The sequence below is a fragment of the Peromyscus maniculatus genome, chromosome 19 (genome assembly GCF_049852395.1).
Source record: "Peromyscus maniculatus bairdii isolate BWxNUB_F1_BW_parent chromosome 19, HU_Pman_BW_mat_3.1, whole genome shotgun sequence".
Taxonomy (NCBI): domain Eukaryota; kingdom Metazoa; phylum Chordata; class Mammalia; order Rodentia; family Cricetidae; genus Peromyscus; species Peromyscus maniculatus.
The window spans coordinates 10,543,157-10,558,392 of record NC_134870.1 but is presented as its reverse complement, the minus strand read 5'-3'; the positions used below and the strand labels follow the sequence as shown (position 1 = coordinate 10,558,392).

The 15,236-nt window shown below is 41.6% G+C and overlaps 2 long non-coding RNA genes across 2 annotated transcripts in view; one reads left to right on the top strand and one right to left on the bottom strand.

The window, feature by feature from the left end:
- The window catches only part of LOC121824115 (uncharacterized), a 44,272-nt gene extending 34,733 nt beyond the window's left edge, over window positions 1-9,539 (bottom strand). Inside the window, exon 1 of the long non-coding RNA XR_013045981.1 lies at window positions 8,746-9,539. This is a non-coding gene — a long non-coding RNA (uncharacterized LOC121824115). The remainder of the gene's footprint in view (window positions 1-8,745) is intronic.
- Window positions 9,540-9,960: 421 nt separating this feature from the next.
- LOC143269473 (uncharacterized) lies at window positions 9,961-14,825 on the top strand. The gene is made up of 3 exons (XR_013045894.1): window positions 9,961-10,277; window positions 12,430-12,566; window positions 14,475-14,825. It is a non-coding gene; the product is annotated as an uncharacterized LOC143269473 (long non-coding RNA).
- The last annotated feature ends 411 nt before the right edge of the window (window positions 14,826-15,236 follow it).

Here is a 15,236-nt window from a genome sequence, read left to right as displayed (position 1 = left end):
CAAGGTACAGAGCCTTGTGGCAAGGTACAGATTTATAGAAATGGGTTAATTTAAGATATAAGAACTAGATAGCAAGAAGCCTGCCACAACCATACAGTTTATAAGTAATATAAGCCTCTGTGTGTTTATTAGGGTCTCAGCAGCTGTGGGCCTGGGCAAGACTGGAGAAAACTCCAGCTACAAATGGTGCCCAATGGCTCAAGTTTCCACCTGAAATCTGAGAACATTTAATAAGTAATTATAAATAGAGCCCAAAACAGTTTCCTTCTTCATTTCTCATGTGGGTGGCAAGATGCCACAATATGCAGGCTTGAGCTACTCTATGGCATGTTCGTAGCATGTGGGCTTGATCTATACCACATTACACAGAGGTGTCTCCAAGCTGCACAGTATGCTGCATGGTGGATTTAGCCTTTGGTAATACAAAAAAAGAGAGAGAGAGAGAGAGAGAGAGAGAGAGAGAGAGAGAGAGAGAGAGAGAGGAAGAAAGAAAGAAAGGAAGGAAGGAAGGAAGGAAGGAAGGAAGGAAGGAAGGAAGGAAGGAAGGAAGGAAAGATTTTTGGGCTACACACTGCTGGATGGAAGACCCACTGTTTCCCAGAATCTATGGGAGCATATATAGTTCCCAGAGCTGGCTGTAAATATAGTCCCACCATGTTGGGAAGCTGAAATAGGCAGAAAATGCTGCAGTTTAAAGCAATAGGTTCACAATAAGACTGATTCAGATGGGATAAACCTCAAAATGGTTTACAATGTATGTAAAAATGTACATAGGCCTGGTCTTTTTATTGTCAGGTTCAACCTGGGCCACTACCAGGCAGATGGAGGGAAATGTGGCAGAGACTGCATGAGCACAGGTGTAAAGAGTTTGTATAGGGAAAAACCATAAGCTGGGAATTACATCCTTTGGCAATTTGTGATTGGGTAGAAGGGATATAGGGCAAGATGATTTTTTGAAACTATTAGTCTAAACTTTGGGTGCGAAACCACATTTGAAACCATTGGGTTAGACTTTCGGCAAGGAACCACAATCCACTGAACAGTATTATCTGGACTGCTCAGCAGGATTATCTAATTATCTTCAAGGGCCATAAGCCACAGACAGAATGTCTGCAGAAGCGTATTGCTATGTATCTGTTCTAGTTGTCATGGCACATTCCTGAGGTCCTTCCTGGAACTGAGTACAGCAGGTGGTCTAAGATGGTGGCTCTACCCTATGATGGGGTCTGTATTGCCTTCACAGAACCACTGGACCATATAGATGACTCTCAAAAATGTTATGCTGTGTTCCTCAGTGATGTAGCTACAGCCAAGTTCTCCTCACTCAAGTAAATAATCCCCTTCTTATGATCTTAATTTAATAACAGCCATCCCCAGTAACGAGAAAAGATTATATAGATCATTTACCTTAATCTCTCTAACTGAAAGATGGAACCACTGAAATGAAAAACATTAAAATACAGCTCAAAGTCAGACTGTCAAGTAAGAAATTTGATAGAATAATTTATGTAGCAACCAGAACTCCATATCGATAAACTGGACGTGACCAGTGAGACAATTTTGGCCACATAAATGAAGTATGATGTACATTTTCATAAATCTGTTGGCAGCTGATGTATTGAAGGGCCAATGTGGAACACGAAATCTAAGTGATGTCTCAGAAAAACATGGAAATTTTCTTTTGTTTTCTCCTGTGATGCTGAGTTAGAAAAAACACCACTCTTCATCCTTAGAAGTTCATTATGAACAGCCAAATAGCAAATCTAACATTTTTTCCTGAACTCACCAGAAAGAAGTCACACAGCAGATAAACTGATGTGTTTCTCTCTGGAAATACGTGCAGTGAGAGAAGGATGGGGCACTTGCTTAAAGGGAGCAGGGAATGGGGATGCAGTCAGTTCTTAGTACCAAAGATTTGAGGACAAAGACCACCAACCCAAATCTTCATGGCCAAATTAATTAAAGGAAGCAATTAATTAGAACAAGTGTTTTTATTAGTGTACATGGGCTGTTTCTCCCTAAGAGTGAGGTTAAAGAGATCCGTATTGGATGTGAGCCTTAGCTCGGGGTAGGGGGATTTCTAAATGGGGGATTTTGTGGACAAAATAGGTGAGGTTACAGGAGCAGAACAGAAGCATAACAAGTTAGTCATAATGACCTCCTGAAACAAAGACACGATTGCAAGGTGGTCATAAGGTAGCCATAACAACAGGTGATCACAACAACATCTTGAAACGAAGGTTGGGTTGCAAGATGGTTGTGACTGCTTTTTGAAACAAAGACATGGTTGCTGTTTCCTGGGACAGGTAGCACAGAACCATTTGTAGTTAAGGTTACAGGTGGGGCATGGCCTAATCCTTGAGAAACAGAGGTTTAATCATAAACAGAAATGAACCTAGTTTCTCTTTATTATAAGATGAATTTAACGCCAAGGTGGAGGCAGACTGGCTCACCACAGGCACCAGTAAGAACTAGTTAAGGAATTTGGTTAAGGAATTGGCAGAAGTTGCATGTGAGCTGCTGAGAGTGTAGAGGCCCTGGAAAAAGTAGATACAAGAGATGTTTACACACATATATTTTTTCCCAGCAATTTCACCAAAATAGATTGATGAGGACTCTGATATAACATTCTTTTGTGGTGTGTACCCCAAGAATGGGATAGGTCCTACAGGACAGGCTGGAAGCCCTGAGCCCCTTATTTCTCATCCTTATTTAAACCACCTACTGAGGTGCACAGCTGCACCCCAGGCCCTGGCTGGGGTGGTTTTAGAGAATGCTAATGTTTCCTGTGGAACGGAAAAGCTTCCTGGCCTTGGAGGAGGGGCAGGAACATGCATGGCGTGCAGAACTGTAGCTGGTCAGTGGGAGATTCAAATGCTCCTGTCCACTGAGTGTAGCCATAGCAACTGGAAACCACAGACTCAGCTCAACTCTTCCTAGAATGAATGACTCAATCCTTGAAAACGAAGATGCATGCTAAGAAAGGGGCACCGAGGAGGTTAAGTCCTCAAGAGAGTCGTCACAGTGTGTGCAAGCAATTAAGGCTCATCCAGAATCCTCACAAGAGAGGGTCGAACCCATCCTCAAGGTAAAGTAGTGAGGAAATCTTCTCAAGATCAGCCCACACTGTGAGACAGGTTATCTCTACAGACGTGTACACTGTAACCATAGAGACTGGAAATGCAATTCAACTCCTTTCTCCTACTTGTCCCAACCATTAAAACTACAGATCTAGTGTATGGAAATGAATGTCTTCATGTAAACCTAGAGACAGTTTCCTCAGTCTCTATTCCTACACAGATATCTAACTTCAAAAACAAAAACAAAAACAAAAACAAAAACAAAAACAAAAACAAAAAAAACTATGTTAATCAGCAAGAGCAAGAACAGAGTACCAAAAACAAGCAGTGATGGGTACACCTTCAGATGGTAATGGTGATGGAATTGTCAGGAAAAGACTTAAGTCTGTAGAGGAAAAGATAAATAACAAATAAGAGCACACCGGCTATTTCATGAGAGATGGAAGCTGTGGTGCAGTGTCCACTGAAAACAGAACTAAAAAATGTTGCAAAATGAGCATACTCAGATGCTTATCAAAAGACATGATACAGCTGAAGGAAGAATTACTCAGTGTGAAGACAGGTCAAGAGACATTAACCACATTGAAGCCAGATTTCTCATTTATTATCGGTGAGAATTCAAAGTGACCACAATTATTTTGGAAAACAGTTTCACTGCCCCTGTAGAGTGAAGTGCTTCCTATGACACAATCCAGGAAGCCTCACTCTGAGTAATCATCCAAGAGAAATAAAAATTATATTTATACAAAAGATATGCAAATATTCATAGTATTTTTATTTGTAGCTGTAAGATTTGATGAGTGGATAAAGAAACTGGGTGCACAATAGACACTAATAGTCAATAAGAAGGAATAGAATTAGGCTTGGAGAGATGGCTCAGTGGTTAAGAGCACTTCCTGTTCTTGTATAGCACCCCAGTTCACTTTCCAGCACCCACATTAGGCAGCCTTAACTACCCGTAACTCTAGCTCCAGGGGATCCAATACCTTCTTCTGGATTCTGAAGGTACCTGCTCACACAGGTGCATGTACTAACACACATATACATATGCGTAATTTTAAAATAAATACAAATTTAAAAATATCAGCATGGATAGATATAAGTGACATGTTTAAGTTTCCAAAAGATTTGCTAAGTGAAAGAAGCTACCCCCAGAACATATACCATAGCCCTCCACCATCACATTTTATAAAAGAAAATTACAGAGCTGAAGACCCAATCAGTGACTCATGGGGATAAGGATTGGAGGACAGTATGAAGAAATCTAGAGATCCAGAACAATTGTTCTCTGTGATTATTTTTATGGTGAATAGTATGATGATGCATTTTTCACAATGCTTAGAATTCAGTATCCCAGAGAGGAATTCTTACCATGTATACATTTTTTTAAAAAAGGTTTAAAAATATAACTTTAATGCTGACTCAGAATTTGGGATTGATGTAATATTTCCAGCTAGGGATATTTACCAGAACCGTGATAAATACAATTCAAGGTTGTTTATGTAAGAGGCTACCAGGCCTTAACACAACAGATGCCATGTTGGAAGCACCATTCTGAGCTTAGAATGCCGCACACAGGCCCCAACACCTGCCCAAGCAGGAGCAAAGACCTAGCATGAAGTTCCAGGATCCAGGAAAGTCTCCAAAGTTGCTAACATTGCTTTGGGCTCTAGTAGTTTTGTTTCTCATTCACCACTGTTGCTAAGTGAAAGATGTCAGTCAGGATACGGACTTTGTGCATTAAAGACAAAGAATGGGGAGGCTACATGATTTGGGCAAGATTCCCGTGCACCGATGGCAGGCAATACAGACTTTCTAGTCATCTCTAGAGGACTTGCCTTCCAACATTCTTATTCTTTTGAATGTTTGAATGTATCCAGGGTACAAGCACAGGAAACCACAAGAAAGTCTTTTCTCAGACAGCCCTTCCTTACAGACAACAGCAAATTACAAGTTGGAACGACATCTCATTCTGCTGGTCCTAGCCAGGTTGCAAACAATGTACGTTCTAACTTTCACTAAAAGGTAATTGTTCATTTCTTAACTACACGTTTTGTTTGTTTAAATTAGTCCTTTCTTTCTTCCTCACAGATAACTACTGTCCACATTTCTTCACCATCTTATGAAGTATCAGGTTGTTTGTTCTCCAAGAATGCTTGTGGGTATGCTAAAGCTCATTAACTATGTACTGGACACACACTCTCCTTAACTAAGTACAATCCCAGGGACTGTCCCTCTGTGGGATAATTTTCATAATTATATGGCTTAGCTGTTCCATTTACATTACCTGGCTTTCCAAGGAATAATGAAGGCAATTTATAATTATAACCTGCTTTATTGTGAAAGTCCTTTGACATACTTCCTCAGTTATTTGAATAATGTACACACACAATTGGAATGGAATGGATAAAACAACCGAATTTTCAGAGCCAGCATTAGCATACATTCATTTCAGGCTACCTTGGTCATAAACGAACTTCCTCTGCTGTTCATTTAAAAGCCTGATTAAGTTCACCAACCAGGAGTACAAGTGTAAAATTTCAATTTAAAGTGTGGAGGTTGGGGCAAGATGAGGACTTGGCATGCTACCTCCTACCAATTAATAATTGTTAATGTTGCCAGTAAGGGGCTGGAGGTGCCAGAGCTGGCAATGAACTTTAAGACATTGGGAGTCATAGAAATAAGTACAAGTGGGAGTCTAAAGGTGTTGATGAATTTTCTATTGCTGGGAACATGGCACCATTCTCTTTTCATAAGCAATCTAGGATTTAATGTTTACAATTAAAATGTATACTTTTTAAAAATATGAGACAATTATTGAATTCTTAAAATTAAAAATAAAAGTGCTTGCCAACTTCACTGTGTATCACATCATCTTGGGAAACAAAAGCCCATCATTTCAAGATCAAAGATGAACTAGGGAAGGTATGGTGGCACATGTCTGTAATCCTAGTACTCAGGATGCAGAGGATTGTAAGTCCAAGGCCAGTGTGGACCATATTGTGAGACTCTATCTCAAAACAGAGGCAAAACCAAACATGAACAAAAGAAAGTTAGAGCTGATAAATTGGGTTTGAGTTGTATATCCAAATAGAATAAGAAACTCTTGCCTTTTTTCTTTCTCTTTGTTTTTTTGTTTCTTCCTCCCTCCCTCCCTCCCTTCCTTTTTTTTTTTTTTTTTTAATGCTTGTATTGTAGACACCAGTTCACTCAGAGCCAGAGCCCAGGGCATCCTCGGGTAAAGATTCCCTTGCTTTCTGCACCACAACCTGTTGGCATTAGGTATGCCATTCCTACCCCCGCAGTGTCTCCTGGGAGCATGGGTTCTTCTGAGCCTTCCTTCTGCTACGGCAGTGCTTTCCACCCTCAATAGCTCTCTCCATTTGCAAGGAGCCCAGCGCCTCTGCTTCTGCAATCAGTCCTCCTAACCATTTCAGTTTGATCCTAAATGCTTTATTGTTGACTGTTCTGTTCTCCAAACCTCTGCTGTTCTCCAAGCTTTACTTTATCCTAAGGTATTACCACCTAAGTAAATATGACAACATAGAAAGCAGGTCTCATTTTATAAAGGTTTTTAAGATAACATTTATTTATTTGTCTTATGTGAGTGTGCATGGGTGCACATGTGCCACAGTGTACTTGTGGAGGTCAGAGGGTAACTTGAGAGTCTCTTGTGGTTTTCCACCATGTTGACCTCAGGAATCCATCACAGGCTGTCGGGCATGACAGCAAGCGCCTTAACCAGCTGAGCTATGTCTTGCCCCCCAAAAGGATTTTCCTTTCTAATATTAGAGTAGCTTGTTTCCATGACTCAGCCACCAGTGGAAAGATAACGTTGAAAACATGAAGTGATGTGAAGAGTGGTGTGAAGGTGGATTTGAACTTGACGAGAGAAACAGTAAGACCCAGGAGAAGGTTCTTGTGATGCATTAGAGGAAGACACTGAAAACTTCAACTATGGTGTTTGAAGTAGGAGAGGAAAACCAGAGACAGACAAAGAACAGCTTGTATGTTTAGAATCTACCTACAGAACTCTAGCAAGGAATCATTTGAAGAGCGTGATGGCAAAGGATAAATTTCAATGGCTGTAAAGTATCTAGCCTGTGGCGTACAGAATATACCAGTGGTGGGAGTTGGGAGGAGTTTGGTGGCACCAAGAGGCACTGGCAAGCTTTACATTTAAAGAGATTGCATTCAAAACCTGTATTTGGCACTCAAGTCCACATGATAGCAAGCCAATGCTTTAGTACTTTCACACATAGAGGTTAGCACACATACCCACAAGGAGGGTTGTGATGAGGACTGAGAGCTAATGCATGGGAGGCACCTGTGACACAGGCTTCCAGGCTATGAATGGAAATCAAAATTGTTATGACCACTGTTCTAATTACCCATCAATGATTAACAATGACCCACAATAGAATAGGCATAATGGACTATTTACGTGGGGTGTTTTCTTGTGCCCCAGGGAGCTGGCCTGATGGAGAGTCTAGCAGTCCATTCAGGGGTGATTACTACCAGGGGACCCATGTTTGAGAGAGGTTTTGGGATATCTGCTTATTTCACTTGTTGTGCTCGATTGGAAGTGATTCTGAAGGGACACGCGGAATGTAGAAGGAAATGCAAGCTGACAGGTTGAAGAACAGGGTGGGCGTTCCTGTGGAGGAGCAGGGGAAGACAGTCAAGGAGGGACTCCTTCAAGACGCTGGGCAGGGGCGCACCGGCTGCTGAGCAAGCCAGCACAGTAGACTGGGTGTGACATGTGAGCTGTGAGCTGAAGGCCTTCCACATTAGAAAGAGGGTGGATCCTGGGAAGGGCAGGTGGCCAGAGGGTGGGGACATGGGCCGGGCAGGACTGGGAAGGGATAAATGGGAAATTGCCGGGCCTGGTTGGGTGGAGTTCAGCCAATAAATCATTTGCAGTTGGTGGAAATGGCATGTGTCTTCCTTTACGTAGTTGCTCCATTAAAAGGGCCCTGCTTCCTTTCAGTGCTGGGTTTAGTCACGCAGTTACTCATTGCTGAAGGCAGCTGGACAGCCCCGCACTGCTAAGTGGTGCACAGTAACATCTGTTTCACTTAAGTAAGTACAAGCAGCATGACACATCACCGAAACCATCAGGGCAGGACACGATTGTTTCTGGAATTAATTATATCACCAAGATGCGCTGCTAATGAAATGGAATGTGCCATGCATATGTAAATACGGGTTTAGATTTTTCTGATTTAAACAATACGTCTTTTGATAGGGATATTGTGGGAGCCTATTGCTTGCTGTGTGTGGTAGGTAAGAATAGGAAGGAAGGGAACAATGGGGCTGCTGACTGCATGGCCTTGGTATGAACAAGATATGGGTTCAAATCCCAGCCCTGTCTCTTGGCTGTGGGGCTTTAGGAAATTGCTTACCCTCTTCAGAGCTTAGCTGGCTCTCCACCAAAGAGGTGGCACAGGAACTAGATGCAGTGCATAAGGTAGCCATCATCCTAGATAATAATGATGATAATAATAATAATAATAATAATCCACAGCTACTATTACTTTTGAAGTGCTATGCTATTTGTTTGTTCCCACCATTATCTCTCACTTCCTTCCAAAGCTGTTGAGGTGGGAGCATCACCATGAGGTCATAGAGGAAGTGAAGAGGATACAGAGATGCCGTTGCTTACCAGGATTCTGAGGTCACGGGCAGCCGAGCTGGTGTTCATATACGTCACCTGGTGTTCTGTCTATGTGAGGCGTGGGCACGCAGTGCAGCCTGGACACTGCAGACTGACCATGAGGTCATAGAGGAAGTGAAGAGGATACAGAGATGCCGTTGCTTACCAGGATTCTGAGGTCACAGGCAGCCGAGCTGGTGTTCATATACGTCACCTGGTGTTCTGTCTATGTGAGGCGTGGGCACGCAGTGCAGCCTGGACACTGCAGACTGACCGTGTGTGCTCAGTCTAACACATCATTTCACGAAACAGAATGAAAAGTTCACATACTTCATCTCCACAAAATGGTGTGATTTTCTTTTTTCAAATATGACTTCACTGATACAAGACACTCACATGTTGATGGGGTAGAGAACGTATCAAAACTACATAAAGTTTAAAAAATTTAAACAGGGCAAACGGCATGAAAGACAATCAAAGCCCAGTCAGAGATAGCGACAGTTGCTTGAGAGCAATTTATAGATGGCTCTTGACAATGTGTCTGTGAAGTTCCCCAAAATATTCTCCAGTCCTGAGCAAAGAACCATGTGACAGGAAAAATGAGCAGCAGTTGGGGGGGTGTGTGCGGTGAGGACTGCTGAAGGCGAGGAAAACTCTTGCTGAAGTCAGCGAGAGTTGTGAAAAGCAAACAACTGTCACCAAATGTCCTGCTCCTTTCTCCCTGTGGCCATCACAGTATGCCTGTCATCAGAATAAGAGACCCAGTGCAGAAAGACGCCTGGAAGTTTTGTGAACCGCCAGAGTGTCCAATCCTCAGCCTGCTGCCTTCAAACTGCCCAGGGTAGCTGTGCACAAAGTCCAACATAAATCTGTGAACTTATTCAAAACACTGTTTTCGATTTTTTTTCTTAACTCAGTTGTGAAATTCTTGACTGGGAACTTTGTGCACAGCAACATGGGCCAGATGCACTGAAAGGTGCACCAGTGGCCTCTAAATGTTTTCCTCATCTCTGTTACCCTGCTACCTGAGACCCACTGACCTAGCTCAGTTTGTAAGCATCTGGCTGAGCTCTGTGCAGCTCTGCTCTTGTTGAGTTCTGTGTCCCCACCTCAAGGTCCCTATCAAGGCAGATGGAGCTTTTCTTAGTTTCTTCCATGCGTGCATGATCACCCCTCTCCTGTAGACCTTCCCTCCTGCTGTGTTCTGGTTTGGAACCGCCTCCATCTTCTCAGCCACTTCATCCGCATCCATTCCTTGAAGGTCATTTCTACCAGCCTGCCTTCCTCACTCAGCAAAGTGGGGCTCTGACGTCCCTAGGGCATTCTCCCAATGTGTGCTCTTTGTTCCCTGCCAAGGTCGTCCTCAAGCACTCTGCTTGTTTACCTGTGTGTCCACTTTTAGAAGACAGCTCACCATGTTATTCCATGTTATTCTACATTCCTGAGGGCAGGGATTGTAGCTCTCCTGGTGCCATCAAATCTCCAGGAGCCAACACAGGTCTCCCACGCAGCAGAGCAGACTCTCCATAAATACTTGCTGGGTGAGTGAGGATCCCCTCAAGTGTACTTGGTTGTGTGTGAAGCCAATGTCTCAGGAAGAAGATGGAATTTATGAGCAGAGCTTTCCAGCAAATTGTAATTAGTCCTAACATTAAAAACATGCATATAATTACTTCTCCGTTTCTGATTTTGGAATGATAATTATTTTTGCAAGTTCCGAATGTTTGTGACAACTAATGAATTATGAGCAATATCAAACGTGGCAGTAGATGGCTCCTGTTCATAGCTTATGAGAGTAGCATTCTAGAAGTAACCAGCTTCGTTGCAGACTTCTCTTTTAAAAACCTAAGAAATAAAGAGAATTACATTGAAGCAAGAAAGACTATGGCTAGCTCTTAAGTATAAATGAAATGAACCCTTTGTTTGGCTTGCATATCTGAAATGTATATGCAATGCCTGAGGCCCAGTGTTTGGTTTCATTTCAAACAGCTTGGAGACTATTGGCATATCAGATATGTCACAGTATGCATGTATTGAGGGACGGTGTTGAAGGCACTTGCATATTTATTTCTCTTCTGCTGATTTTTCATTTCACAAGCAAGGACAGTGACATGCCTCGTGTTGGAGCAGCTGTTGTAGACACGAAGGGAGTCTGTGCAACCAGACAGCCCCGAGCAACATTAGGAAGGGGTCCATCCAAGAGCAGAATATCTAGGCTTGAACTCTGAACAGCTGTTTAAGGGTTGTTGTATGTAGTGTCCCTCATATGAAATTAGAACTATGAACCCAAATGGGTCTTCTGAAGATCACATGTCATAATATGTATAAACTGTTTAATTCAGCATTAAACCATAGGAAATGCACTTTGAACCAGTGTGTCAATATAAATCTTTTCTTTTTTATAAAGGAAGAACAGGGTTTATTTTTTGTCTTATGGTCCTAGAGAGAGAGCATCCATAATGGCAGCAAAGGTCTAGCAGTGGGAGCAGAAAGCAGTCAGGTCATGTTTCATCCCATAGACAACTTGCCGTAAATCATAACCACATATCTTCATCATTATTAATTGCTGAATAGGATTGCCTTTAAAATATATGTTATTAAATAAACAAATAACTTGGATTCACATCTGAAATCACATTAGTAAATTATTTGATGTAGGACTCTGAACTATCTGGGCCCTTGGTTCAGAAGCTTTAGTTGGTTTCTGCTTTTCCCTCTAGAGAAAGGAGCATTAACTGAAGGCTAAAGAGAATAGTTGGAAGTGCATTTTCTTAAAAAACATCTTTTTTAGATATCTTAGCCTATTTTCATGTATATGAATGTTTACCTGTGTGTATATATGTGTATCAAGTATGTGCCTGATGTCCTCGACAATCAGGAGAGGGTGTGAAATCCCTTGGAACTGAAGTTACAGATGATTGCCATGTGAGGGCTGGGAATCAAGCCCAGATCCTCCTTAAGAGCAAGTGCTCTTAACCACTGAGCATCTCTCCAGCCTCAGAAGCGCATTTTCATTGGATGGACACCTACGTTGATTGGATGTGTGAAAACTGTATTATCTTTTTCCATAGCTTTCACCTTTGACTCCTCTTTTCAGATGAAATGAAACAAAATGAGTGCAGTAAGGGGCAGGAGGTACGCATGCTGCAGGATCTCATTCTTTCATAGTGTAAAGGAAATAGAATTTCATAGAAACTGAGTAATGTGTTGGTCCCCCAGAGGCTGCGCTTGGGCATGGCAAACGTTGGTTAGAGGATACACAATCTCAATTGGGATGAAGAATTTCAAAGGAGTTGTTTTACACCACATTCACTACTGAGAATAGTAGCTAATGGACTAGTTCCAAACTGTTAAATGTTGAAGGCCTAGTCTTCACTCTACACCAAATAATAAAGATGTGAGGCCATTGACTTTAGATAGCATGATTTGGCCATTCTATAACACATAGATATGTGGAATGTCATGTTGGAGGTGATAACTGTGTGTAGTTTTTATTGTTCAGTTAAAAGTAAGCAAATAAATACACACATGCACTACCCCACACACTACCTCTACCAACTTAAAAATAGACTCAGTATGGATCACCGGGTCCTTCTATCTTGCCATTTAGTGGCAGAAGCTAGGTATTGCTCTCCCAAGGATGTAAAGCCCCCCCCCACCCTTGCTAAGTTTTAAATTTTTTTTCATATGCAGCTCAGGAAGATAATTAATGACCAGACTCTTCACCAACTGGAGAACTCTGAAAGCTTGAAACAAGACCCAGAACAAAATAACTCTGCAATACAGATGATATAAAATTCACATTTCCGTTGCCAGTTTTTGTTTAAAATGTATGCTTGTATGTCTCTGTGTGTCTGTCTAGGGGCCTCTCTTCCCTTGAGAGCTACTTACTGCTTACTCCTCACACTCACTTCAGCAATGAGAGTCACAAATGTAATAGTTTCAACAGAGCTTTGCTTGCTTTCTGTTTTGCATTTTCATCATGGCCAGCCTTAAACTGGGAGGTGTCTTCACTAGCTTCAACAAAGCGAAGTTTCTCTGTTAAATCATGGGTCAAAGATACTGTCAGCAGAGCTGTCAACTCGACTTCCTGAAGCTGACAGACAGACTCAAGATTGAAGCACATGGAGTATAATGAACATGGAGGTTTTGGGTATGGATAGCAATCTCCAGGAAGCTACGCGTGCGTGTGAAATCCCACACTTAACTATGATGAAACCACCACTCAGCTAAGTTGCAAATGCCGATCAAGTTTTTCCTGATTATCCTAGGCCGCAATCAAGACTTTCGCCTGGGTTTGGTCTGAACTTAGAGGGCTAATGGGACAAGTCTTGACAAGGAATAACTGTGGGGTTGGGTGGCAGGGCTGAGAATTTCACATGGATGGGTGCCCAGAAACCATTGCCAGCAGGGCACCTGGAGGAGACTTCCAAGTGACTAGGGCAGCTTCAACACAGCTTTCCCCTCTAGAAAATGAGCATTAACTGCAGGCTAGAACCACAAACAGGATTCCCCACATAAATATTCACGTCACGCCCAAATCTTGTAATTTATGAAATGTCAGACATTTTAGCTATTATACAGTGCAAAAGTTTGATTTTGAAAGGTTTTATAAGCATTTCTTTTTGCAACTTGATTTTTTTTCAATATAAATATGCATGTTTTTTTACTGGGACAGGATTTTTACTGCATGGATTATTGGTTCCATGCAGAAAGGTGGATCTGAATATCCCCAAAGAGTACTTTGTATTAGGTAAAGGTGTCCTGTTTCTGTGACATGGGAGCTCTGGAGCTGCCACCCCTTGGCAAGCTTCACAATGAAGCCAGGCATTGCTAAGAGAAGCTCAGAAGTCAGCAGGAACCTTGGAAGAAAATCAAGTTTTATCTACTTGATACAAGTCAAAGTTGCTGTAAGATTTCTGAATGCTTCAGGACAGGAAGACAGCTGCATTTTAAGAGTAAACCCTAAAGGATAGAGGGAGTGGTGTCCTGAGGTTGATCTGAAGTCAGGAGAAGAAATCATGATCTGCACAGCAGGACCCATGGGTGGGAAGGACACTGTCAGAACATTTTTCTTGCTGTTGTGATTGTCAATTTATTGCTGAGGTTAAAAGTTGGATTTGCAGCAAATAATCTCATTGTTCCCAAAGGATCTGCATGCAGGTAATTGATTTTCACTCAAGTATCACAATGTTAACAATATTTGTAGAGTTTACTTATGTGAAGCCATTTATCCTAAATAAGGCTCTTAGCCTCTTTTTTTCCCATTATGGGTTCAATATCTGTATAATGATATTAAATAGAATAGAAATGGGAGTATAGTGTTTCTATAGATCATTCAGATGACACGAGACAGTAAAACAAAGACAATTTCAAAAGTTTGATAAGTGATTTCTCATGTGAAGACAGTCTAACCAGTATGAGTCTAGACCAGTGGTTCTCCATCTTCCTAATGCTGCTACCCTTTAACACAGTTCTTCATATTGTGGTGACTCCCAACCATAAAATTATTTTTTTTGCTACCTCATAACTCTAATTTTGATACTGATATAAATTTTAGTGTGAATATCTGATATGCAGATGATCTTAGGCAACCCCTGTGAAAGTTTGATCCTGCCAAAGGACTGTGACCCCCAGGTTGAGAAGCACTGGTCTATGGGCTTATAATGTGCTTCCAGAATGAGGCTCCTGAGAAGGGATATCTTCATCTACAGCTGGTGAATTTTATCTTTTCCCAGGATAGTATGTGACAGACCAATGGGAGAGAAGCAAGATGTGTTTCAATTGAACATGTGCCAACTGCAATGAGTCACAGCGTCCTCATCAGACGGGTGGGACATCTCACTAGGAAAAAAGGCTCACTCCACCCACCCTGTTCCCCACGCTTTGCCAGACCTCAGCACTCTGTAAACTGCCTTCTGGACATGTCACCATGCTCTCTGAGGATTGACAAGGAAACTGTAAAAGCACTGACCAGAGCAGGAGTTAAATCATACTTGAGGAAAGGCTGATTTAATTGAAAAAACTAAGCACTTTTATTTGTGGCTTTTTAATTCATTAGAAAAATTTTCAGCAATTTTATACTTTTATACAGCCTATTTGTTTTTGATGAAAATTATAAAAATATTTGCTTGTATTGAATTTTTGTTAAAGATTTATTTATTTATTTTATGTGCATTGGTGTTTTGCCTGCCTGCATGTCTGTGTGAAGGTGCTGGATCCCCTGGAACTGGAGTTACAGACACTTGTGAGCTGCCATATGGTTGCTGGGAATTGAGCCCAGGTTCTCTGGAAGATCAGCCAGTGCTCTTAACTGCAAAGCCATCTCTTCAGGCCCTATATTTTTTTTCACATCTCATTTGTAGAATCACATAGGGTGCACCTATAGAATTAAGAAAATGTTTGTTTATCTATCTATCTATCTATCTATCTATCTATCTATCTATCTATCTATCTATCTATCTATCTATTGAGACGGTTTCAGTATAGCCAATGCTGAC